This window comes from Mauremys reevesii, linkage group 6 (genome assembly GCF_016161935.1).
Source record: "Mauremys reevesii isolate NIE-2019 linkage group 6, ASM1616193v1, whole genome shotgun sequence".
In the NCBI taxonomy this organism is placed as follows: Eukaryota; Metazoa; Chordata; order Testudines; family Geoemydidae; genus Mauremys; species Mauremys reevesii.
The window spans coordinates 26,984,581-27,010,227 of record NC_052628.1 but is presented as its reverse complement, the minus strand read 5'-3'; positions in this window follow the sequence as shown (position 1 = coordinate 27,010,227).

Below are 25,647 nucleotides of genomic sequence, written 5' to 3'. Positions count from 1 at the left end.
AGTTCTAGGAGATTGGTATATCTCCAATTATTACTTATTACTTTTTGCCACATCCAGATCTGCTATTTTCATATTTACAGCAGTATAACAGTACAAAATGCACCAAGCACTCTCCAGGATGACAACCACTAGGTTCCAGCCTGGAGTGTTATTTAAATCTGAGCAAGATCTAAGAAACAAGTAAAGTTTGAAGGAAATGTGTTCAGAAGATGTGAAGTTAGGAATGCTGAATATTCCCCGCCACATATGCTCATTAGGATTTGCTGTTAGGTTGGTTGGCTCAGTCTGAGACAATTTGGAACACTGGGAGCATAATGAAGTGCTTCAGCTTGATCTACATTCGCAAAAACATCTATGGTTTGCTCAGTGGTGCAAGTAAAACCCCACGTCTTACTGGTTCGGGGGAGGGGGGGCACCACCTAAGGGGGGCATATGACCTCCCCACATGTGACTCCCCACTGCCCTGCCCCTTGGGGCAGAGGGGGTTGGGGGTTCTGTCCTCCTACTGCTGCACTGAAAACAGGGCTGAGGGAGGCACACAACTGCTGGCATTCTGCTCATTTCCACGCTGCTGCCCCTGCTAGCAGGAAAGGAGCAGGACCTCCAGCCCTCTCCTCCATCCAGGCTGCTGCTGTGTCCATCTGGTATGCTGTACTGGCTATAAATAGCTTGCTGGTACGGTGCACCGGCCAGGGTTTGCTAAACCTTACAAAGTCCTCAAAATAAAAGCTTCTTCAGAAGCAACACAGTTTGGAAGAATGCGTACAGGCTGGGATCTAGGCACTCATGACTTCTATTGCCATCTCTCCAGTGTCTGGCCTTTATCATACTTTATCTCTCTCTGTCACACACACACACACAAATTAGAAGAACGTTATTAATGTTGCAAAGCTAAACACTCCAAAGTTAGGAAATACCAGAATTAAGTGCAACCTTAATTTAGCTCCCTTGTGCATACAAATTATGATACAGTCTTTAATCACATGATCACATACTATGCCCTCCCCCACTCCCTCAGCTCTTCGTCCTGTCTCTTTACTCAGCCGGTGCCAGTTGCTTCCGCTGCACCCTGGTTGCTCATTAGTCCTATTTCCCCTCCCATCACCTCATTTCTCCACTCATTGTTCCAAGTCCCATTATCCTTGCTCAGCCAGTCCCAGTCTGCTCATCATTTGGGGCCAGTCTGCACTATACAGGCTTTGCTGATACAGCTGTACTGGCGTAGCTCCTTCCAGTAGATGAAGCATATGCAGACAGAAGGAGTTTTTCTGTCAGCATAGTTACACCATCTGCCTGTTGCTTCTGTCAACCTAATTACATCGACACTGGGGGTTTTGTTGACATAGCTATCTCAATGTGGGCATGGTTTATTCACACTCCTGACTCACATAGCAATGCTGACAAAATTGTATAGTGTAAACCTGGCCTGGATCTCAATCCACCCATTTGCCTCCCCTGTCCTTGCCCAACAGTACCAGTCCTCCCTCACCCAGCTCCTAGTGTCCCCCCATAAACTTCCAGTCCCAGTTACCCTCTTCCACCTCATCAGCTTGCAGTCCCAGTCCCTGCAGGCTTCTTGTCCAATCTACTCCCCTTGCCACCTCCTTCCCTCACCCCAGGCCTGGCTCTTGTCCCCTCTGCAGGTTCTTCCTCCGTGGTGCCTGTGTCCAGCAGGAAAGCCATTGAGAGCACAGGAGAGACAATCTCCCTGCTCTTCATTCCAGTGCCAGGCCTGGCATGATCTGCAGCAGTCCAGAGCTGCAATTGCAGGTAAAGTCCTGCTTAGCCCTGGGCTAAAACATGCCCAGTGTGGATGGAAACTTAGCTGCAAGTATCTAGCAAGCCTCTCTGAAAGGTGGGTTTTTTTCCCAAAGACTTATCACTTGGCCAAATTTGGGCATATGTTCACAGGGATCGCAACAGGCACATGCTTGCCACAGAAGTCCTCCCTTTCCCAAATTTCATGACTCTGCTCCAAAACATGTGGGCAGTAGAGATGGTCAAAGAAAGAGCACCAAAGTTTTACCATTGGCAAAACAACAATGGTTCCCCTCCCTCATTCTCAGAATTTTAACAGTGGCAAAACAACAATGGTTTCCCTCTCTCATTCTCAGAAATGGTTTGGCAGAAATTTTCCAGTATGACTCAGCCTGAGGCAGATATCCAGCATGAAAAATATTGGGTCAAATGTTTAAAGTTTGACAAAATTAAAAGCAACAAAAAACAGGGTCTTATAACTGGAAGTGTCGGGCAACCTTAATAATAGGTGGTGCTACCAGCCCCACCTCTACTATGCAGCTGTAGAAAAAGTAGTTTTTATAGACCTGACAAAAATGCAAAGATGTGGGTGATTGTCCTATTCCCAGTTTACAGGCAGGAATAATCTTTGAGAAACTCTTCCACAGACTTCTCATCCTATAGGCAAAGGGGCTAGGGTGGCTTTAAGCCATCTATGACCTTCACATCCTTGGGCTCCTGCAAGGCCCCTAGTGTAACTTAATAGATCTGGGAGCCTCTTTAAGTTGTGGCAGCTACTCCACGCTGACCTATGGACCACAGCATTAGCTGAAATCTCTGCAGTGCTATGGGCTGCATCCTGGTCCCAGATATAGCCCTCCTACCCATAGCCCCATCCTTGTCATGCTTCCTACATCAAGTCATGCTTGCTCAGAGAGCAGACTTATGACAGTATTCTGCAGTACCTGCCATGGGGGAATTCTCCCCCAGCAGGATCTGAGAATGGTTCTACACTTAAAGAGCTGCCCCGGTGCAGCTGCCCTGCTGTAGCGCTTTAGTGAAGACACTACTAGGCCGACAGGAGAGCTTCGCACATCAGCATAGTTAATCCATCTCCACAAGAGGCAGTAGCTATGTGGAAAGGAGAAGCTCTCCCATTGACATAGTGCTGCCTATGCTGGGGATTTGGTCAGTATAACTGCGTTGCTCAAGTGTGTAGATTTTTCACACCCCTGAGCGACCTAGTTATACTGCTGTCAGTTTGTGATGTAGACCTGGTCTAAGTCTTGTATTTAATCCAATAATCAGCCAATTATTATCATCACTCTGCACTTCTATAGTGCCGCCATGTCTACTGAGTGCTTTACAAACATTAGTTAAGCATCACTGTGAGGTAGCTAAGCATTATTACACTCACTTTCCAGGTAAGTAAACAGAGAGACTAAATGGGTCCTAAACCAGTGGCAAGGAAGAGAACAGAAACAAGCATTCTTAAAGCCCAGGCTTTAGTTATGACTGTGACAGAGTGGGTAGGACTTATCTGTATGTAATTACGAACTTGTGTTCTATTACAAATGTAAATATTAGCACTGGGACTGAAGTCAGTCTTGCTCTGCCATGTGGATTGCTGGAGGGTCTGAGACTCTGGATTTCCACAGTGCTCAGGGACAAGCACCACCATGCCAGGATTTCTGGGTACCTGCCATGGAGACAGGAGTCTACACCAGCCAGGGCTTTCAGATGTTGGAAACCCAGTGTCCCTGGCCCTCTGCTGTCCCACCCCCATGAAACAGTGTTGTTTCTACAGAGGGGCTGCAGATGGAGCAAACAGGAGACTGGGAGGGAGAATGGAAGTTCTCAGTTTGATCATGATAGGGTTCTGCTCATGCAGGGGGGCTGACCATTGCCAGAGATGAGAAGGACTTACAGGAGAGACTCTGCCCAGCCTGACACGTTCATTTACCACAGACTCACAGAAGAGGTGAGGGCAGGGTAAGGGAGGGTGGATCTCAGCTCTATTGTTGTTGTCAATGAGCTGTAACTCTTGGATTCTTTAAGAGTAGAGATGAGCTAAATTCAGAATTTCTGTCCCATGGGAAATTCTGACATTTCAACATTTTGCTTTTGTCCCCAAATGGAAAAAATGTGGATATTTTGATTTGGGGGTGGGGGAGAGAGGGGGAATGGAAATTCAAAAAAATTTCAATTCAGAAATGTTCAAACATTTCCTTTTGATGTTTTGATAGAAACAAAACAGTGACATTCCTAAAGTAGCAAGGTTTCATTTTGTTTTCTTGAATTGATCTGAAATGCTTTGTTTTGAGTCAGACATTAAACTGCATTTCTCTTGCCTTATGGGAATTGTAGTTCAGGACCCCACTGTCTTCTGTGCACCCTGGAGAGCTATGTCTCTCACAATGCAATTCAGCCCCAGGTGATCAAGCTTTGTGGTGCATCAGAGGAGTCACATGGCTTTGGGTGCATCATGGGAGATGCAGGTCAGCCAGGGACCCTGCCCCATAGGTGAAGACTGGGAGATTAAGCAAGAGGTCTGAGCCTGGGAGTTCACCATATAAACCCAAAGCTAGAAACAGTGACTAGACTTGCAAGTACATAGGCTCAGTGATTGGGTTCACTCTTAAAATACTGGTAATGGTACAGAGTGGTTATACCGTACAGCTATAATAATCATAGGTCTCATTATCTCCTAATGAAGAGGAGCAAAGATCATGGAGAAATCATCTGTAAGAGAAAAAGGTCTCCCTTCATAAAGTATACACAACATACACGCAAAAACATTCCAAAAATGTCCATTAAAACCTCTCCTCTCCTCTTGCCTCTTAGTTCCAGAAAAATGATCATCTGGGTTGGTACTTTCCATGCCTGATCTCTGCCTCCAAAGAAAATATTTCATAAAGTTTGAGCAGGATCATTTCAGTCATTCTTCAGCCTCCATGAATGAGTATAGAGAGAGTGAAAAAGAATATACTTTTCCCATTTAAAAATGTTCTAAGCTTTTTAGTCATGAGTACAGCTGTGGTGAGTACTGCAAAAATCATTCTGTGAATTATTCATCTGAATTTCTGAATTTCCAGGAAATGAGTTTATTGGCAGGAATGTTCACCAAAATGGTACATTTTAAGCAAATATTGCCGAACACACATGGAAAAGAAATTGCAATCTTGGGTTCACACATATTCGCAGCAAAAATCTGATTCCAAGAATCCTGGCTCATTCAGTCAAGCAACAGAAACATACTATGTGACCACACCCAATCAAAGTAGCTTGCATTGATATGTAGTCAACATTTTCTATATTTTGGTTTTTGAATTACACTTTTCATCACCATCTCTAGTTTTAACAAAAAAGTAGAATTTTAAAGTGTTTTTTCCTCATTTTTTGACCAGCTCTACTTGCGTTTCAAATATAAAATGTCACAATGAACTGCTAGTGAATTTACTACAGACCCCAGAATCAGTCAGCAAAACTATTTTGTGACTATTTCAAATAACTAATAAATCTGAGAAAATTGCCATCTACTTGCAATAATTCAAACAGAAAAATAAGTGGAATTCATTGAACAAATTACTCATGTGCCTGATTTTCAGTTACAATAAAGCCACTTTATATTACTTTGGCAATGAAAAGAGGACTGAAATGTAATTTTCACCCACTTTAAGACCTGACACTGCCAGAGCGTTGAAGCCTTAGGCCGTGTCTTCGCTGGCATTTTTGTTGCTAAAACTTTTGTTGCTCAGGGGTATGAAAAAAACACACACCCCCCCATGACAAAAATTTTAGCGACAAAAAGCGTCGGTCTGGACAGCACTTCATTGGCAGGAGCCGTGCTCCTGTCGACAAAGCTAACAGCCCTTGTTGGGGGTGGTTTTATTTTGTCGCTGGGAGAGCTCTCTTCTGGTGATAAAGAGCAGCCACACAGCACCACTTACAAAGTCACTGGTGTGATTCCATAGTTACGTATCACCTCAGAGGGTGGCCCTGATTCTGCAAACAGTTTGGCACAAGTAGTAGTCCCATTGATTTCAACAACTACTCAAGTGAATAGTTATGCATGTGCCTAAGTGTTTGCAGGAGACTTTCCTATCTCATATATCCTGCAACAGGGACTGCTCCCCTAATGGAAAGATCTACTATGGTTTTCTGAAATGAATAGGAATAAGATCAAATATGTAACTTTTCACAACTGCTCACTCTAGTTCCCACTGGAGGGAAACTCCATGACTCTCTGAAAGTGATGAAGTACAAAGCACAGAGAAGGAAACACATGTGTTAGTTATGAGGAAGTTCTTAATAGAAAACATGAATCTGAGTGATATCACATATCCGCTCTGCTGCTAGTCAGCTATTACGTTTTACACTATTAGAGGGCTAAAAATAGAAAAGGAAAGTCATTTTATAATGCAGCTTTGGAAGGTCAAGTGTTTGCTAGCATATACTGACCTATGCAATAGACTGATTATTAGTGATGTGTGAGCACTATTAGTTTTCCATCCCTGTGAACTATATTGATGGAGCACAACACAACTGGGTTCACATGGGTTGGGCAGCAATCACCTCTTGATGGTTTCCTTAGAGGTTTAGATTTTACAAAACCTAACCACTAAGCACTCTTCCTCCCTTAATCTTGATATGCTCCTGCCCCATCTTTCACTGCTATAGATGTTCCCTTTACCACATGTTGTATCCCCCACACTTTAAATCATCTTTTTGACTCCGGAGGACAGGGTAGTCTATTTCCCTTCCTGGCTAGTCCCACCACACCCATTCTGGATCTTCAATGAAAACTGCTTCTCCTCTGCCCCTGCAGATTTCCCAAGGATTCACTGGGAAGCGTCACTGTCCCCACCCCCAATACAAAAAAAAAGTGCCTTGACTCTTTGGGTGCCAGAAGGTGGGCTGGCTCTCCCAGTCAGTGCTACTCCTGTCAAGAGATACTAAGTAACTATACTAATTAACGAACTGCAGCATGGGACAGAAGCTGGCCGTGGGGCATCATCTTCCCTGAAGGCCGCTGGTTTCACTCTCATTGGGAGCAATGGGGAAGGCCTGTTGGCTAATGGCCACTCTGTAGCCTCACTCTAGTTGAGTGCGAGTGAGAAGAGTAGGAGGTGGCAGCGCTTTGTCAAATGAGATATTTTCAGTTGTGAAGAATGCCAAAAAGCAAAAATACCCATTACACTTAAATTATTTTCAAAGCCCACCTACTGCACCAGATCTATTCTATCCTCTAATCAGCAGTCAAGGTCTGTTCTATTCTGGACCTTACTATCCCTTCCCTGAGCCTTCCCTAATGTTCTGGCTTCCCCCTTCTCGGAGTGTCCCAGTCTCCAAACTCCCTCCTGCCAGGGAGTAACTGTAGGCTGCTTTGGCTCTGTAGCCCCCAACACTCCTCCCTTCTCCCAGAGATTGATTGCAGACTAATTCCCCAGAGCCTCTTTGCTGCTAAGTTCCTATCTTTATAAACCCAGCCCAGCTCATTCCTCCTTAGCTGGACTCCCTCATTATTCAGTCAGGGGCTTACTTAAGCCACCTGATTCCCCTCAGCTGTAGCCTGTCTGGTTAATTGGCCACCTTCTTAGCCTACATTAACCCCTTCAGGGCAAGTGTGGGGTAAATACCCCATCATGGGTACATGTCCTAAAGGGAACAAGGAAGGAGGAAATTGAGTGGGATGACACAGGTGAATTACATTAGGAGGAAACAAATAAAAAAAAGGGCATGTTTCTTTAGAAATCAGTTTATTGTAATCTGGATCTAGAAATGCTATTATGTGCTAATCAGAATTGTAGGGCTAATTGGAAGGTGTCATTACAGTGCGGAGTTAAGGCTTAAGGTCTGGATAGGCACAGTTAACATGTTTAGATTTATTTTAAGTTTAACCATAGCCCTAAATTCCCTAGGTTTGAAATGTTTGTTTTGGGGATAACTACAATGTCCCTCCGATGTTTTTAGCCTTAAATAACTGATATGTACTAAGCCTTAATTCCAGTTGAACAGCTTTTATCCAGTAATGAGTTTCATTTTAGGAATTTACATCTGGGATTTCAAAGGAGCCTAATGAGTTAGGTACGCAAATTCTACTGCATTTCTAGTCTCAGCCTACATACTTTCCATTATTTTTTGCTATTTAATTTAATTCACACAGGCCAAGAAGTTATTCTTTGGTCAAAAAAGTTATTTTTATGCAGTCATTCCAGGAGAATATGACTCATTTTTACAAGTGCTTTTTACTACATTCTCACTTTAGTAGCCTATGTGTGTCTTTCTTTATTTGTATTCACTTTACTGTAATAACTGGCTATGATCAGCTCTTCACTGGGGTTAGGCTTTGGATGTTCATTTGTTAATACTGTTTTCCTATGTTGTGAAATATTAGATACAGATGCAGAACGGTGCTTTTGAATTAAAAACACACAATTGAGCATTCTACAATGGAAAAGTATTTACCATTTTTTCCTTAAGTCACATTTAAAAGTTTAAGTACATGCAGTTTATTAAAGTGGAAATGATCAGCAACATTGTCAGTAGTTTGGATCCAGTACAGGCACTTTGTGAAAATGTTACAGTACATTTTCATGCACAGCACTCATCAGGAAAATAAGAAGATGTGCATGCTTCTTTGAGAGGGGATATTCAGCAGAGCTGTGTAAAGACCAGTGATTGAATGTTAGAGTAGTATGGCATTCATCACTAGTATCTGAATCATGCACAAGCATTAATGAATATAGCCTCAGAACACTCCACTGAGCTAGGGAAGTATTATCTCCATTTTAAAGAGGGAGATCTTGACATACAGAGTTATTCAGAAACTTGTCAGAGGAGGCAGGGTGGCAATTCTCACAGGGGTTTGCAATATCTGGTTTTATGCCCAAAGCCCCAGCTCCAGGAAACGAGTACATGAAAATCTTGGCTTTTATTTATGAAAAAAGTAAGTTTCTAGCCCTTGTGGACCAAAGCTTGAAACTGTACCCACTAAGCACACCAAACCAAAAGGCAAATAAAAAGACTCCCCCCACCACTGTTTTTAATTTCAAGATTTTAAGATAAATCTCATGATTTTGGGCAGCCTGGCTCATGATTTGGGATGGTTGGGGTGGACAATATTGGGGAAGATTGTTGCGAGGCCAGAAACTGACCTCATGTTCCAGGAATCCCCATCCACTGCATTAGGCACAAGGCTAAGGTTGTGAGTTGTGTCAGTAGTTTGCAAAACAAAACCATTAAACAAAACCTGAGGTCTATCTAGTCCAGTAGCTTGTCTCCAGCTGAGGCCAACACCTGATACTTCAGAGGAATGTACAAAAACCTCACATTAGAAAGATGTGTGATCATATTAGATCTCCTTCTAGTCCTTAATATGTAGATTTTGGTTTAAACCCGGAAAGATAAGATTTATTAAAATGTAATTCTTCTGCCAGGTGGAGTCAGCAGCAACAATGACCAGGTTCAATATCTAGGGGCTCCTCTTAATAATACAAGAGAGAACAGGTTCGAGCCCCGACCCAGTAACATGGGATGCCTCTAAGTGGTAATACTTCCCCACTTGCAAGCACTGTGTATGGGTGTATAATAAAAGATTTTTTTATTAAAAGGGAGAGGGAACCAAGCATTAATCTGCAAAAACACCACAACCACATTCCAAAAGCATGTGACCATAAGTAAACCCCACAGTGTCTTGGGCAGTGTCCTTTGCCTTAGTTTTATGGTGGCAAAGTTCAACAAATGAATGTCTCTTTAATCATTTCCCTCTCCCTCTGCTGCACCCCACTCACAGTTGGCTGTGTGGTAAGGCACCTTCTCAGTCTCCCCAACCTCTGCTGCTGCTTTTAGCCCTGGTGAGACAGGCTTGGGTAATGCAGTCCCCCTTGGGACACAGGGGAAACCTGCTCCCCATCTCTCCACCAATCCTGTTTAGAGTATTTTTACTCCCTTGTGGGAGAGAGCACTGCCTCTTCTCCTGGTGAGGCTCACTGTCTTGCTGCTCCAACAGTCCTGGCAGCAGGGCTCCTTCTCTCTCTACTCTCCCACTCCCTCCCAGGGAAGGGTTTAAAAAGGTCTCAGGCAGCCCCAGGTTGGAATCAGCTGATCCTAATTAACCTCAGGCAGCTCCCCCTCAGCTGATTCTAATTTGCTACCTTGGTAACCCTTTCTCAGCTGAACCTGATTGACCTGTAGTTGCCTCCCAGTTGATAAGGAGGAGGGCCTTTTAACCCTCTGGGACTGATTCCTATCCCTCCCTTGCAGCTGTCTGTCCTGAGTTTATCACAGCTGTCATTGGTTAGCGAAGACCCAGAGTTCCAGAGGTATGTTAATAGGCTTCACTGCCCATTCTGGGTGGGGGCGGGGAGGACATTGAGCAATGCTTCTGCTGTTGGCCACCATCTCTCAACCACCACTCTCTGCCACTACTGGCCACAGTTTCTTTGCTGCCACTAGTCACCACTGCTTGCTGCTCCTGCAATGTCATGTTCTGAGGTTCCACCACTAAACCCAGCTTTTAGTGATTTCAGCAAGTAGTGGGGGCCCTCACAGCATGGGCAGTGTCAGTCTACCCACAGAAGGCCTAAGGCTTAGCTTCTAGAAATGCTCAGCAGGGATCTCAGCTCTTAGAATCACCAACCACACAGAAGGACTCTCAGTTGAGTCTAATCAGCTGTCATTACATGCTAGAGAGGAACACATCAAATGACATAATCTAGAACTCTTTGGGCAGCAGCCATAAAACCAAGTAGAAACATCTATCCCCCATCTACTCTCCCCTTCACTAGGATTTGGCATCCCTACCCCTTGTTTAGTAAATAAAATTCAGCTTAGGGAGACCACCTCAATCAGGGCAGGCTAAGTACTGTTCTGCTGCCCTTTATTAGTACAATAAGGATAACAACCTTTCATTACCCTGACACTGAAGTGATTTATAACCCTACACCACCCAAAAGTGATCATTTTGGCAAAGCAGATCCATCATGCTGTGCACCTAGGCAGAGTAGGTGTGTCTATGCAAACACAGTCTGTTCCTGAAGTCTTCCACCCCAGCTCATCACTAGATGTCAGAGGAAAGCTCATTCAGATCCTACTTACATCAGTGAGGACAATCATTTTAGATATTCATCTTCTATCACTGTCCAACCTTGAACTGAACCTGGATGAAACCTTTGCAGAAATGCAAAATGAACTAGAACATAAGAATGGGCATTCTAAGTAAGACCAACGGTCCATCTAGTCCAATATCCTGTCCAACAAGGACCACTGAGGCACTTACTATACACCACCCCCCATGTACACCGGGGACACAGGCCTGTGGCCGCAGCAGGGGCCTGTTTTGTCTGGGGCAGGCAGGGGGAAGGACTGATGTGCTTGGGGCAGTGCATATGTCCCCAGAAGTGACCGCAGGGGTGAGAAGGCAGCTTGCCCTGCCTGAGTGGCTGTTCAGAGTCCAGCTGGGATGGGCACAGGCCAGCTGGCTGTACAGCTCCCTGCTGGCCAGGGGCTAGCCCACAGGTGACATGGCTGCAATCTCCAACACAGTGAAGGTGCAAAGCCAGTTTCTCTGGTTGGCAGCGCTGGGGTCCATGGGTGGAGCTGTCCCAGATATGCCCCTGCCCACCAGCGTATCAGTCCGCGCCTCACTCTTGGTGCATCTTCACAGCCTCACTGCTTGAGCTGTCCCTGGACAGCTGCAGAGGCGGCTGACGTGGCCTCCATGGAGCCGCCAGGCTAGGTGGATGCCCTGCAAGCTGAGGCCCAGCTAGAGCAGCGGCAGCTGGAAGAGCGCGGCCCGCAGGTCCTGAGCCACCCAGTCGGCCGCAAACTCCTGCCCCAGCCAGGCCAGGCCCCACAGCACCCGGCCCAGCACCTCCCAGCCCAGCCACAGTGCCGCCATTGCCCTGCGCAGGCGCCAACGGATACGCTGGTGGGCAGGGGCATACCTGGGACAGCTCCACCCATGGACCCCAGCGCTCCAGCCAGCCAGAGATATTGGACAGGATGATATTGGATATCCTATCCAATATCCTGTCTTCCATCAGTGGCCAAAATCAGGTGCTTCAGAGGGAATGAACAACACAAGCCATCTTTGAGTGACCTATCCCCTGTCATCCAATCCCAGCTTCTGGCACTCAGAAGATAAGGACACTCAGAGCATGGGGTTGCATCTCTGACCATCTTGGCTAATAGCCATTGATGGACCTGTCTTCCATGAATTTATCTAATCCAGACCAAGCTTCTTTCTCCTGCTGTCCTCCTAAAGTTTATTGACCCTGCTTCAAGAGGCAGGAAAGCTCTCTCCTGACTGTTAAGTATTCATCTTTCCCCACTTGTTCTCTTGATGGCTTTGGTTACCTTGCGTGTAAATGTGCTTTCCTTTGTCTTTGATCACAACTTGCCTAATTTACATTGGAAACACATTCAAGCAGGGGGAACCACATTCCTTTCTCTGGAACAGGTGTGGCTCAGGCACTGCTTGCCAAATACATTTAAAGACCTTAATTCTAGCACATATTTATAGCTCTTTCTATGCACCCCATACATACACCATGCAAGAATATTAATGATCACTGAGTTATTCGATTTGGATATACGTCATGGCAACAGTGTTTGATGTGTAGTATTTCAGGCCTTACAAAAGTTGCTGACACAGGGTAGTGAACCACCAGTGGGCCTCTGTGTCACATAGTAAATCATAGTAAAAGAAAACCAGCAGCGGAGATAAAAACAAGATTATGAAATGCAAAAACAAACATGAAACATGCAAGAATAAGGAAACATTAACACATATTCTCTCTTGCTACCTGCATCCGGACCTCTTTCAGGCTCTTCTTCCCAACCTCCTTGTTCTCCCGATTTCTGCTTGCACTGTTTTTACTACATTTGGGCAAAGTTTCTGAAGGGAACACTTCTATCAAAGGCAGTAGCAGAAGCTCAGTAACTTGACAGGGCTTTTCACAGAATCTGGCCCTTTTGTAATGAAGCCGACACTCATCAGCTATGCTAGAGAGATGGGTGAATCCTAAATTCACCAGCACCATCATGGGTGAGAGCTTAAAATATGCTTCGTCTTTCAGTATTGATGATCCTTTACATATGGAACCGATCTTTCCCAGCGTGTGAGTCTATGAAGTTCAATAGGTTTTTAATTTATTTGGATATGTTTTTCCAAGTCTATTGTGAAAGAAATACAAATAAATAAAATATGTATCTCTTGTACTTTATTAATATAACAATTTTTATGTCTTATGAAAATAACTTTCCATTGAAGCCAAATTACTGAGGGGTTTTTTAATGTCTTCATTACTCAATCACTTACATTGCAGTTCCAACTATCCCCTTGTGAAACTATATGAATATTGGCTTTGAAGACTATGCACTTAAGGGACCTTATGCAAACTGATGCCTTTCATAATGCCTCCTCCGACAGCATTTTAGATGTAGTGATTCATCTGATGGGTAATTTAAAATTGCATTAAATAAATATATTTCTGATGTTTCCAGGAAGAGTCTGAAAAGAAAATGGAAAATATCCTGTAGCTGAGCCTTGGAGATATCCAAAGACAAGAAGCAGAATATAATTCATATGTTATTTATTTTCACCTGTAATGTACTATCGGGAAACTACATACTGATCATCTTTCTCCTAACTCTATCACAAATATTTTTTACATCATCATACCTCAGAATCAAAATATGCTTAAGAGGGCCCGTAGTTAGGCAGAGTAATATAGCCTGAGCCCGAGGGACCACTATACTCCCCATCGTGGGTGGAGCCGGGCCAGCCCATCTCTCTGTGCCAGAAACAGAGGGGCATGGCAGGAAGTAGAAAGGGTGAGCCCCGCAGCTCAGTTGGGCTGGAGCTGGGGAAGAAGACAGACATCTCCACCCCGCTGCAGAGCTGAATCTGTGCTGTGCAGGGTCCTGCCCCTGGAGGAGACCGACCCTGGAGAGGAGTTGCTAGGACTGCCATCCGCAGTGTACTCCAAGGAGATGGAGGACCCTTGGGCTATGGAACCCTCTGCCCAGACTGAGGTAGGAAGTAGCCCAGGAAAACCAGACTTTAGTCCGGGTTAGTTGCCAGAGTGTTTAGTTGCCAGTCAGTGTGTTTTGGGGGGATCCCCGCTGACCCAGTGGCAGAACCATTTGCCATTGTTAGGGCTCTGGGCTGGAACCAGATTAAGTAGGGTGGGTCTGGGTTCCCCTACCCTCCGCTGCCAACCCCAGCCCTGGGGTGGTGGTCTATTCACTCTTAGGCCAGAAGGCCTGTGCTTTGTTTGTGGCTTGTCCCAGCCAGGAGACTCTGGGCCTAGATCGCGTATTTGCTGGCTGCCTTAGCCAGGTATAGGCAAGAGCCTGCTTCCTGCTCTGCTCCACCCAGAGGGATAGACTGCTAATTGAATGTTTGTTGCCTGATGCATGACACAGAGTAGCCTCCCTCCAAGAGGGAGAGTTAGAATGGAGGGTTTCTAACTTAGCCATAACTCTTGCTACCAAAGGAACACTTATTATGAAATACTACATTGTCATTCCTTTTTAGTGTAGGTGATTTTGTTCATATTAAATGTATTTGATTAGACATCACTTCATTAGTTTTGGAAAGCGATCAGAATTTATTCATCTAGGCCCTCTGCAGTAGAGTGAATTTTACAGATTCCTAGATTTCACCCATAGTGCATGATGCGCCTTACATTAAAGTCAATGGAAAAACTCCCAACGGCTGTAGTAGTCTACAATTAGGTCTTTATATCACCTCATGAGACTATGGAGGGCCAAGTTCTCAGATGATGTAAAGTTGGCATAGCCAATGGAGCTCACTAACTTACACCAGCTGAGGATGTGGTGCAGAGCAGGAAACATGGCCTCATGGAGATTTCTATGCATCCACAACTCTAAGGACTGATGTCCACACTACCTTCCTTCTGTTGGTGGTGTGCATCCTCACCAGGAGCGCTTCCACCAGCTGAAGAGGGGAAATGTGGGAGGCTGAGATCCAGGGCTCTCAGCTCTGTGCTGCTCCCTGCTGGGATCCCAGCTGCCCCCCGTGGCTCCTTGCCTCCCACTCCCAGCTGGGAGCGGGGGGAGGGGGGACAGCTGTCTGGGGCTCCTCACCTCCGATAGGGTGATCTGTGCCTGAAGTCCAGTCGGCTGCCATGCTCCCAGCGGGAAGCCAGGACCCCGGCGCGGGGTAGGGGAGGCAGCAGGGCTCCTAGCAGGGAATGGTGAAATTGACAAGACAGCCAACAGCTGATGTAAGGAATGACTGCATTGCCCTAACTACACCGCCATAAGCCCTACGCCTCTCTTATTATGTCAGCATAGTAGTGCACTTACATCAGTGGGAGCAAGGCTGTAGTGTAGACACTGACATAGTTAGGTTGACATAAACTGCCTTATGTTGACCTAACTCTGTAGTGTAGACCAAGCCTTATTAATCTGGTTAATTAGTCTGCAGAATATCAGTTACATGCTCTCCTTTCTCAAACTGCAACGATGCCGAGGAAGAGAAATTGGATTGGACATAACTGACATACTTTGTTTAGGACAAGCACAAATATCCATGTAAATCGGATTACAGGGAAAAGAGCAACATTGTGATCTCATAACATTTGCTTAAGATAAACTTGCTATTTTTCAGTTTTACTTTGTAATAGGAAACAGAAGGAGTAAGACAAAAATAGCACATTTTCAAAATGTTAATAAAAAGTACAGTCTGCACACTGTAATCAGATTGCATTGACAAGATTACTTCAATATGCATCATATCTTTTTCTAAAACAACAACATTCAAGCTATCAAAAAAATCTTCTAAAGGCAGTTTGATCTCAATACTAATAGATAACATTCTCTCAAAAAAATGAAGAGTTCTGATGATAAATGTGCATGGTAGTTGCAAAACTAGCAACTGGTTCAGAAAATGTAGACTCTCATGTCCAAAATCTTAAATCTCATTTTGGAACTTTCATAGTTAATTTACTAGAAGGAAATACAATAGTCCTCTAAAACTGAGAGCAGAAGGCTAATTTCCTTGATTTTCCACAGCTAAAATGTAAGGAAGGGAGACACATGCTGCATACACATGAGGGAGAAATCTTTAACCACAACTCGGAACTTAACAAAATCCTGTATTCCGAAAAATAAATGACAACTGGGGGACAGGAGCAAATTGTGGAATAGGAGCAAAGGAAAAACTTGAACCTTCATCATTATATTACAAATTTGTAGAGGCATTGCTTTTTGCATGATTATATAACAAAACATTTCTGACTTCAGTTGGGATTTTCAATAACACTTAAGTGATCTAGGAGCACAAGCTTAATTGAAATTCAGTGGGACTTGTGCTCTTAAACCATGTAGAAACTTTTGAAAATTAACTTTTAAATACTTTAGAATATGCAGAACTTTCAGGATTGTGATGTCTGTTTTTTACAAGGTTCTATAGAAAAGTGAGATCCTGGAAATTAAAGACCCGTAAAGCTTTCTTTTTAACCTATCACATAATTAGAGAACAATGGGAAAGAAAGAATGAATGAATGAAAGAAAATTAAACTGTTTTATGCAGCATATCAACCTGTAGAATTCATTATTGTAGCTGATAAGAGTCAACTGCCACAGCTGGACACATAAGCAAGGCGAAGAAAGAATCTAATATAAGTCTAATGTGCATTTTTCGGGGGTTAAGAAAATCCAGGTGTGAAGAGAAGATGTTAAGGTGTGAAAAGGGGTATTAAGGCATACAAGTGGATTCATGCATTTTCACCTTTTTCTACAGCATCAGTCATTGGTCTCTGCTGAAGGAAGGAAGGACCAATAATCTGATCCAGAAAGACAAAACTTATGGTCATGTGCCTCCAGCTCACTGGAAGTGCATTCTTGAGAACCACACATTTCCTAAATTAGAAGGCAGTTGTACTCAACAAAAATTGATAATTAATGTTTGGAGGTCAGAGTGAGAGGCTGAGACAAGAGCTGTAACAGCAGTCATTCACTACATGATACATATTTAATGAAAACATTACTTATAACTACCGTAAATACCAATTATGTTCAAAATGTGTTTTTCTACAATTTTGGCCAGGTGAACTATGCTGATTTCAACTATTTCAAATATTTGTGCATATTTAACAGCCTAGAAAGTAAAACATTTGATCTAACTCATTTTAGTTTAACATTCCCCTAGATTAAAGTATGAATGCCTTGCTGCAGTAAACAAGAGAAATCATAGCTGCTTATCTGGTTATCTGCTTTTGACACTTGATTTTAACAGCACATACTAGGAGGCCCACTGGAAAAGATTAGTAAATTGGCCACTAAATAATTGCCTTATAAGCCATTTCTATGGGTCTATCCAGAAGCAGTTTTGGAACACTTATCACCATAGTATGAAGGCCCTGTACATCCAGTATAATATTCTTCCAACAGAAAGACTGATTGCACAGTCACAGCTTAGACATACAGAGCAGCCTTGTGATAAGACAGGTCCTCCTGGAGCACCCTTTGTGGCCCTGCAGGTACCCTTGCCTCAATTTCATCCTATTCTCTCTGTAGAAGGGACTTGGCCCCTGCAGCCAAGCCACTTTAAAGCATTCAACCCTTTCCGGGGTAACAGTCGCTTAGTCCAAATCCAACTAACATATCAAACAAAAGAATCTGCAGTCCAGCCGGGCTCAACCTTCAGCCCCCCTTCCTCACGGGTGGGCCCCCAAGTACAACAGCTTCCCTTCAGTAGTCCTTTGTACAAGTCAAGGTTTTTGCTCCACGCAAGAGCAGCCTTTCAGCACCCCTTCACCAATGTCTCTCAGCTGCTGGGCTTTCCTCCTGTTACATCCAACACTCAACACAAATGTAGTGAGGGCTGGCTAACTGAAGAAGGCTGGTTGGGCAAAGGCTTCCTCACCCTTAAAAAGTCAGTCTGCCCCGTTACAAGATGAAGACAAAGTGCTGTTTGAGCTAGTGATGTTGAAGCTTTAGCATTGAATATTTATTATTCAGCAACTTTCTCAGAATTTTATTTGTATTTTTTCTTATGATCTTGGGTAGAAATATGACTGGAGAGGCAATATCTGTTGGAGATTTCTGTTTAATGGTGACTTGCAAAGGGATTTTTTAAAGTAGAAACTGTGCAATTTTTGCTACTTTCTGAGGTATAAACAAGGCTTGAAAGGTTGTTTTTCAAAGGTTTTCTTTCTGCTTGTTTTTACCTTGGGAAATATCAGGAATGTTAAGTTTGTTCTTGCCTGAGTGGCTGATTTTGGTTTAGCTTAAACCTGATCCTAATCAGCTTAAACTAAATAGTTTTAAGTCTGGTTTATATCAGTGTAAGTTTCCACACCTAGTTTTTCTTGGAGGACCTTCAGTGAGGTTTTAGGGATGTTTACTGTGACTTCTCATGCCTTAGTTGAAAAGGAAGGAATATCAGTCATTGCAACCATGTGGTTAAAAATAAATAAGCAAATAATTAAATAAAAACATTGTAACAAATATGACTAAAAGTCTATTCCCCTCTCAATTGCTCAACTTTCGATCTCTTGGTGGTGGTGAGGTCATCACTTCATTTCACTTCCTCTCACCCTCTTGGAACGTAGACAAAGCCTGTATTTTTAATATAAAAAACAATCTGGAGAAAAGAGAAGCCCTTTTTTTTAAAAAAGAGAAAAAACACCTGCAACATATTTTATGAATAATAAATATATTTTTTATTACATTATAAGTTTGGTTGACTAAAGGTGACGGTTTGACATAATATACTTAGATCTCTGTAAGGGGTTTGACTTGGTGTTGCATCACATTTTGATTAAAATTAGAATGATATAAATGAACGTGGCACATATTAAGTGTATTAAACTAGCTAAATGGTAGGTCTCAAAATGTAACTGTAACCAGGGAATCATCATCTGTGGGTCTGTTTCCAGTAGGGTCCTGCAGGGATTGGTTCTTGTCCCTGTGCTATTTAACATCCTTATCAATGACCTGGAAGAAAACAAAAAGTTTGCAGATGACACAAAAATTGGGGGAGTAGAAATAATGAAGAAGACAGGTCACTGATTCAGAGCAATCTAGATCGTTTGGCAAACTAAGTCCAAGCAAACAATATGCTTTTTAAAATATACACATACTTACAGGATGGGGGACTCTATCTTGGGAAACAGTGACTCTGAAAAAGATTTGAAGCGGTGTGTGGATAATCATATGACCAAGAGCTTCCCATGTGATGCTGTAGCCAAAACAGCTAATTCAGTCCTGGTAAACATAAATATAAATAGGGGAATCTTAAATAGGAGAAGAGAGGTTATTTTACCTCTGTATATGACACTGGTGCAAAGGCTACTGGAATAGTGTCCATTTCTGGTGCCCACAATTCAAAAAAGGTGTTGATAAATTGGAAAGGCTTCAGAGAAAAGCCACAAGAAGGATTAAGGGATTAGAAAACATGCCTTACAGTGATGGACTCCAGGAGCTCAATCTGTGTAGTTTAAGAAAGAGAAGATTAAGACTTAATTACAGTCTAAGTACCTATATGAGAACAAATATTTAATAATGGGCTCTTCAATCTAGCAGAGAAAGGAATAACACGATCCAATGGCTGGAAGTTGAAGCTAGACAAATTCAAACTGGAAATAAGACATATATTTTTAACAATGACAGTAATTAACCACTGGAACAATTTACCCAGGGTAATGGTGGATGTTCCATGACTGACAATTTTTAAATCGATTGGATGTTTTCCTAAAAGATGTGCTGTAGGAATATTTTGAGGAAGTTCTTTGGCCTGTGCTATACAGAAAGTCATTATACATGATTGTAATAATCCCGTCTCATTTTAGAATCTATGAAGCTATAAAGAAGCAAAAAAAGGGCACCAGCCCAATTTGTATTCTTTTCACAGCTTTCCTTTGGCTCTGTATATTTTCTTCTGTACATGCAGGATGACTTGAGATGCAAGACACTGATCCTGCAACATGTTGTGCCTGGGTAGAGATCCACCAAAGTCAATGAGGCTCCGTGCAGGGATCCCTCCATTTGCAGTGCTCCTACAAGATGTGAGTCTAAGCCTACGGAACCATGAATTGGTAAAGGAATCCAGAACCTTTGACACTAAGGTCAGTGGTTTAAATTGTCTGCAGTACTCTTTACAGTGGCCAGCAGAGTCTGTCAGGCAGGTCATTTAACACACTAGGCAATTTAAACGATTTTAATGGCCCTTTACTACTCCTGCTAATGGAGATTTCGGTAAGTGAGTAGCGCTACACATCGTGGGATAGGTTAGTGGCAGCAATATCCACCGTAAGGCTATCGGTGTGGGTCAAGTCGTCACACTGGCCGCACTCGACAAACAAAGGCACTGGAACTTCCACTCCTATCAGCTGCACAGCAGTCTCAGACTTGCTCATCATGACAGGAAAGGAGGGAAGCTTCATATCTCATCAAGTGACCACGTACAGACCAAATCACATCACGCACAGCCCAGATAATCAGCGAACAAGGCAGAATGGCAAGCTCATCATATCCACTGACCACTGCAATGACATCATCATTGGGAGAGGAACTGTCTGATGAGGGAGAAGATTCAGTGCAAAATGAAAAAAGAATCAAAGGAAATGAACTGCTAATGAAAAAGATGACCAGCACAGAACAGAGGTGCAAGTCCAAAAAAGCAGGAGGCAGTGCCTGCAAGAAAGAAAGAAAGAAACAGCCTACCAGAAAACCAAAGAAAAAACATGCCGCTTCAATATGAGCTGCAGCTGCATATGCTGAGCTGCATGCCACTTTAGGCCCACTGCTGATGGACAGTTCCGAATGCTGAGCTGCCTGAGCCGGGTGTGGATTTGGGATGCGCCACAAAAGAAGAGGAAGAAGGAGAGGGCAGGAGGAAAGAAGGCAGACAGCACTCCAAGGGAAGACTACACCACAAGAGTTTTATCACCCTGCTGGGAGCCCAGCAGAAGAGCTATCTAGCAACTCCTGGCAGCAGCAGGAGCCCGGGTGGAAGGAGCAGAGAAGCTGAGGAATGCAGGTGAAGTTTTTTTTTGCAGCCTGCAAAATGTTTTTTTTAAGCCTTTTTAGGACCCTTTTGGGATGTGCATGACTTATGAGGTTTTATTGCAATGAGTATAGTTTGAAAATGAGTGAGGGGACATGTCCATTGAAGTAGAAATAGGCATCTGGGCAGAAGGCTCAAGAGGTTCCAGAGGCCTTTAGGCCTTGTTTCTGGGCATGCAGGCATCCACTTTGCAGTGCACATAGGACAGTTTACCATGCCATGCATTGCAAAACCATATGGCATTCATCATCGGACTGCTGGCATTCAAGCAGCATCCAGCATGGCGGCATTCAAGAAGCATCTCAGCAATTATCAAAGATTGTATCCTGCAAAGTGCGGATATTCTAATCAGATATCTTTCTTAAAATCATCAAGAAAAGGGGGGGGGGTGGAATTTTTTCTACTGGGTTCGTAAAATGCAGTGGAAAAAAGCAGCTTAAAAATGCACTCAGGGGCGGGAGGTCGAGCGAAATGAGGGAGATGGGGTGAAATGCCGATGATCTTTTGGGGGTGAACACCGGGCAGGCTTTTCTGCTTGGTGGGGGGGGGAGGGGGGGGCTAGGGGGTATTACCAAGGATTAGGGGGAGCAGGGGAAGGGGGAGGGTGGTCTGGTGGAGGTACAAGGACTGGCATCTGCATGCTGAACTGATGCCTGAGACCTGTGTCTGTGAGAGATGCAAGCAGTCATGCAAAGTGTCAAAATTAAGATGAAAATGCGACTTGTGTAGGTGATGAAATGTAGAATGTGATGACTTTATGTGTAGAAAATGATGCTTTTCACTGTTTGTGAAAATCATTAAACTGTGAAAATTTATCTACTGCATCTTCCTAAAAGTACCTCTCCCCTCATCCGTCCCTAGCAATCAAGAAGGCTAAGGAAAAAGAGGAGAGAAGATGAGAGATGAGATGTATTTCAGAGACGGAGATCAAAATGAGAGATGGAGAGCTCATCTGAAGAAACGGAAAGAAGCGTGGTTTCAAAGATGAGGACAGTGGTGAGTGTTACAGGAGGGGGAGAAACGTGAGGAGGAGGACAGGAGGGAGATGAGAGGTGGCAGAGGAAAGAGGAGAGGAAGTGCAGGAAGGGGCAGTGGCGGAGGATCAGCGGGCGCGCTGGGGGGCGCAGGCGATGGATGCAGAAACTCCTGCTGCTTGGGGATGAGCACAGAGCCGGCTCGCGAGAGGATCAGGCTGCAGCATGCCCCCTGCGCCACCACCTCCCCCAGCTGCCTCCCTCTCCCCTCACCATGTTCCTTAGCCTCCTCACCCCAACCACCCACTCACACCGGGCCCCTGCCAGCCCACCCAGAAGGATGCCCCGTGTGGTTTTTTTTTTTAATGGCCCACTTTCCCTCCTTTCCTCTCCTCCCTCCTCACCTCCTCTCCTTTTCCTCCTTTTATAATGAAAAAATTCTCTTTTTAATTTTTTATTTTTAAATGAGTTTTTTTTTTGCATAAGTAAGCTGTACTGAAGGGAGGGGGGAGTGCTTAGGGGAGGTTACAGGATCAAGGGAATTCAGGGTCAGGGTCAACAACAACACAGCACACTCACTTTGCCATTGATTACCCTGCTTTGTGATGCTTCTTCTCCGCGTGTGCTCTTCGTGCTCTCCCCTCTTAAAGGTGCTCTCTCTAATTGCTCTCAGTGTGCAGGCCTCCCCCTCAGCCTCCCCCCTCGCCATAACCCAGTCTCAGTACACACATTCCTCACACAGATTGTGTTGTGGAGAACATAGGGATATTGGTTTCACTGAGGTCTTGAGGGTTTGGCTGAGGCGATGTGCGCCAGCGAGCCTTTATGCACAACCCACCACACCATCTGCATTCCTGCACCACTGTGCTAATGCTCAGCCTCCTCCATTCTCCATCCTGACAGCCTGTGTGGGGCTTCATGCCATGGCATCAAGGGGGGTAGGCTGGGTCCTGTAGTCCCAAGGCATTTCACCAACTCCCAACCCTGTTTTCTTCTGGTCTGATTTCACAGCCCCCCAAACAGAGTAAACTGCTGAGGCTGCTTCTGAATACGCGAGCCTCCTGAACCCTCCCTGGCCATCGATGGATCCATGGCAGAACCCCCCCCAGATCCCCCAGTGCTTGCAGCAGTTGAAAGTACCCCGTGAACGTACTGGGTGCCCTGGTGCTGCGGTGCCAAGGGTGGTGGATCCATCCATCATGGGGGTCCCCACAGTCCAAGATAGGGAAGCCATCCCACCATCATGGCCCCACCAGCCCAGCACTGCACCCTTCGTAGCAGCAGCTTAGTGATTGCTTTGGCTACTTGATTGCACAGCAGCCAGCAGCAGAGTTTCCAACTCCAAATTGATTTCCAACCATTCGGTAGCTGTCTGGTGTTGCTCCAAGCTTAGGGGCTCGCCGCCACTCGCTTCTCTGAGGGCTGCTCTCTGCTCATAGCTCTGCTTCAGGGCAGGTAGGCAGGGGCAAGCAAAGTCACAAACAAAAACCATGATGCAAACGCGTCGCACGCAAGAAAGTGCGTCCCACAGCACACACACATGCACCACACCTGCAACACCTGTGTCCACCTGCAAATTCGGCCCAAAATCGCATTCAATGGATAGAATCTGCCCCATTACCATCAGGATTCTACCATCGCGATCTCCCCAGCTTAATGATTCTGTGTCCATGTCCGTCTCTCATCCCCGCGCCATCCGATCCGCCTCTTCACGCCGCCTCCGGAAGGGTCCTGTTTCAGCATATACTGCACGATTGAGCGCGCTGCAAGAGGTGTTAAAACAGTGGACGATGGAGATGGAGCTGAGCCATGTCCATGCTTGCTGTGCTATGTGCACTGTCGGTTCAAAAAAAAAGAGGCTGCGACGGTTGTCTGAACGTGGGAGGGAGGGAGGGAGAGGAGAGACCCAGACAGAACCACCAGCGAAATTTTTTTTTGCCCCAGGCCCATCATGGATCTCAGAATGAATGCCAAGGGGGGGGGAGGCGGCGGGAACTATGGGATGCTGGAGTAGCTACCCACAGTGCAATGCTCCAGAAATCAAGCTAGGCCGGGACCGTGGGCGCACACCACCCATTTTAATGTGTGTTGTGTGTGTGCACACACTTTTTTTTTATAAAATCTGTTTTACAAAACCGGTTTATGCAAATTCGGAATAGTCCCGTAGTGTAGACGTACCCTAAGACGAGAGAAACTCTTGTTGTTGCTTATTCAAGTCTAATCCTTCAGAATCACATACTGGAAAATTCACACCATACACTGGGCCAGCACAAAGCTTATGCACCATGACAATCTGTTAAACTCTCAAAATAAGGTATAAATGGTGCATAGGCCTTGTTATTATTGACCCCCTGCTAAGGGTTGAAGTTCTCCCTAATGTAATTTCAGAAGAGAAGTCCAAAAAAAGGTTAAACACTATTTGAAATGAAAGTGTTTATAAACGGCAGCAGGAAATGTAGCAGGCCACTAGGTTTAGGTGGAACCGAAGTGCTGATGCCAAGATGTGCTATTGCTGGTCAGAATCATGAGATTTGAGAGAGATTCTTGAAGAGTTTGGAAAAATTCTCTTTACTTTCCAGTCTTCTCCTTTGAGGTAACCTGTGCCATTTTTGCTTTCTTTATTACTGATTACAAGGAAAGATCGGCCAAGCCCCTTCTGTTAGAACCCGGGATGACAGGAGGTTCTGGGTGGCTGACTCCGCTGCATCGCCACAGGAGACTTAGGCTGGGCTTCCATGGGAGGACCATGTAAGGCTGGGCTTGGCAGGACCTACTACCCAGTGGCCCCTCACTGGCTGATACCAGAATATAAATCTGGAAGCCATGAAGGGGAGATGTCTGAGCAACAACACAGAGTTCCTGCCTGCCTTTGCTCCAGACCCTAGACTCTGACTTCCAAACTTGGTTTGTCCTTAACTTCCCTATTTGATTGCGTCTGTAACCTGTTGCCTGACTCTGATCTCCTGTAACCTGACCCTGCCTGCCTCCTGATGCCCGACACCCACTTTACCTTCTGGCCCGTCTCGGACTCTGACCTCCCATGCCTGATTTGGCCTGACTCCCAACTCCTGCTGTGACTGCCCCTGTCCCAGTCATGACACCTTTTGGAAAGAATGAGTCCTGAGAACTGCAGCAGACATTTCACTAAGCAAGTTTCTTTTGCTATAAAAAGCCATTAAAAGACAGCACAGCAGTCACTTGTCTGTAATTTCAGCAGTTCACTACATGCCGAATACTGGGCAAGGACTTTAAGAAGCAGTTTGTCTCACTAGAAAATATCTTTTAGCAAAGCATCACAGCAAACTTCATCGAATTAAAATTTATTGTTCCTGGAGGGGAAAAAAGCCTGTGGTGCAAAGGGTAATAAATGCCTTATTGATCAAATAAATTAACTAGTCAAAAATGTTTGCTTTTTTAAAAGAGCATTTGCACTGCACTTGCCTTGAGTTTTTTGCCCATAGATTCTTAACATCACATTTTGATTACTAATGTATCATGCTGATAAATCTGATATATTTATTCCATATTACATTTATTAAAGGAACAATTTTGGAGAACATAGTACATTTCTACCCTTAAACCAATGGGCCTTTTTCCATTAATTTCAACGGGCATTGAATCGTACTCTATCAGATCTTTTCCAAGAGACCCAGCATATGCTATTGTGTGTTTTTGATACTATTAGTAGTAACGTAAAAATTAATTGTGTACCCTCAATGGCTATGTCATTACCTGCACATCACATAATGCACTGCCTGGCTCATCTGCTGTGGTTCGTACCTCTAATCCTGATTTTCAGTGAATAGTTTCATTGTATTTAAAACATCATTCACAAACTCCTTGAAGAGGCTGTCTGGTCTCAAAGGAGATGTACATTACTCATAAATCACG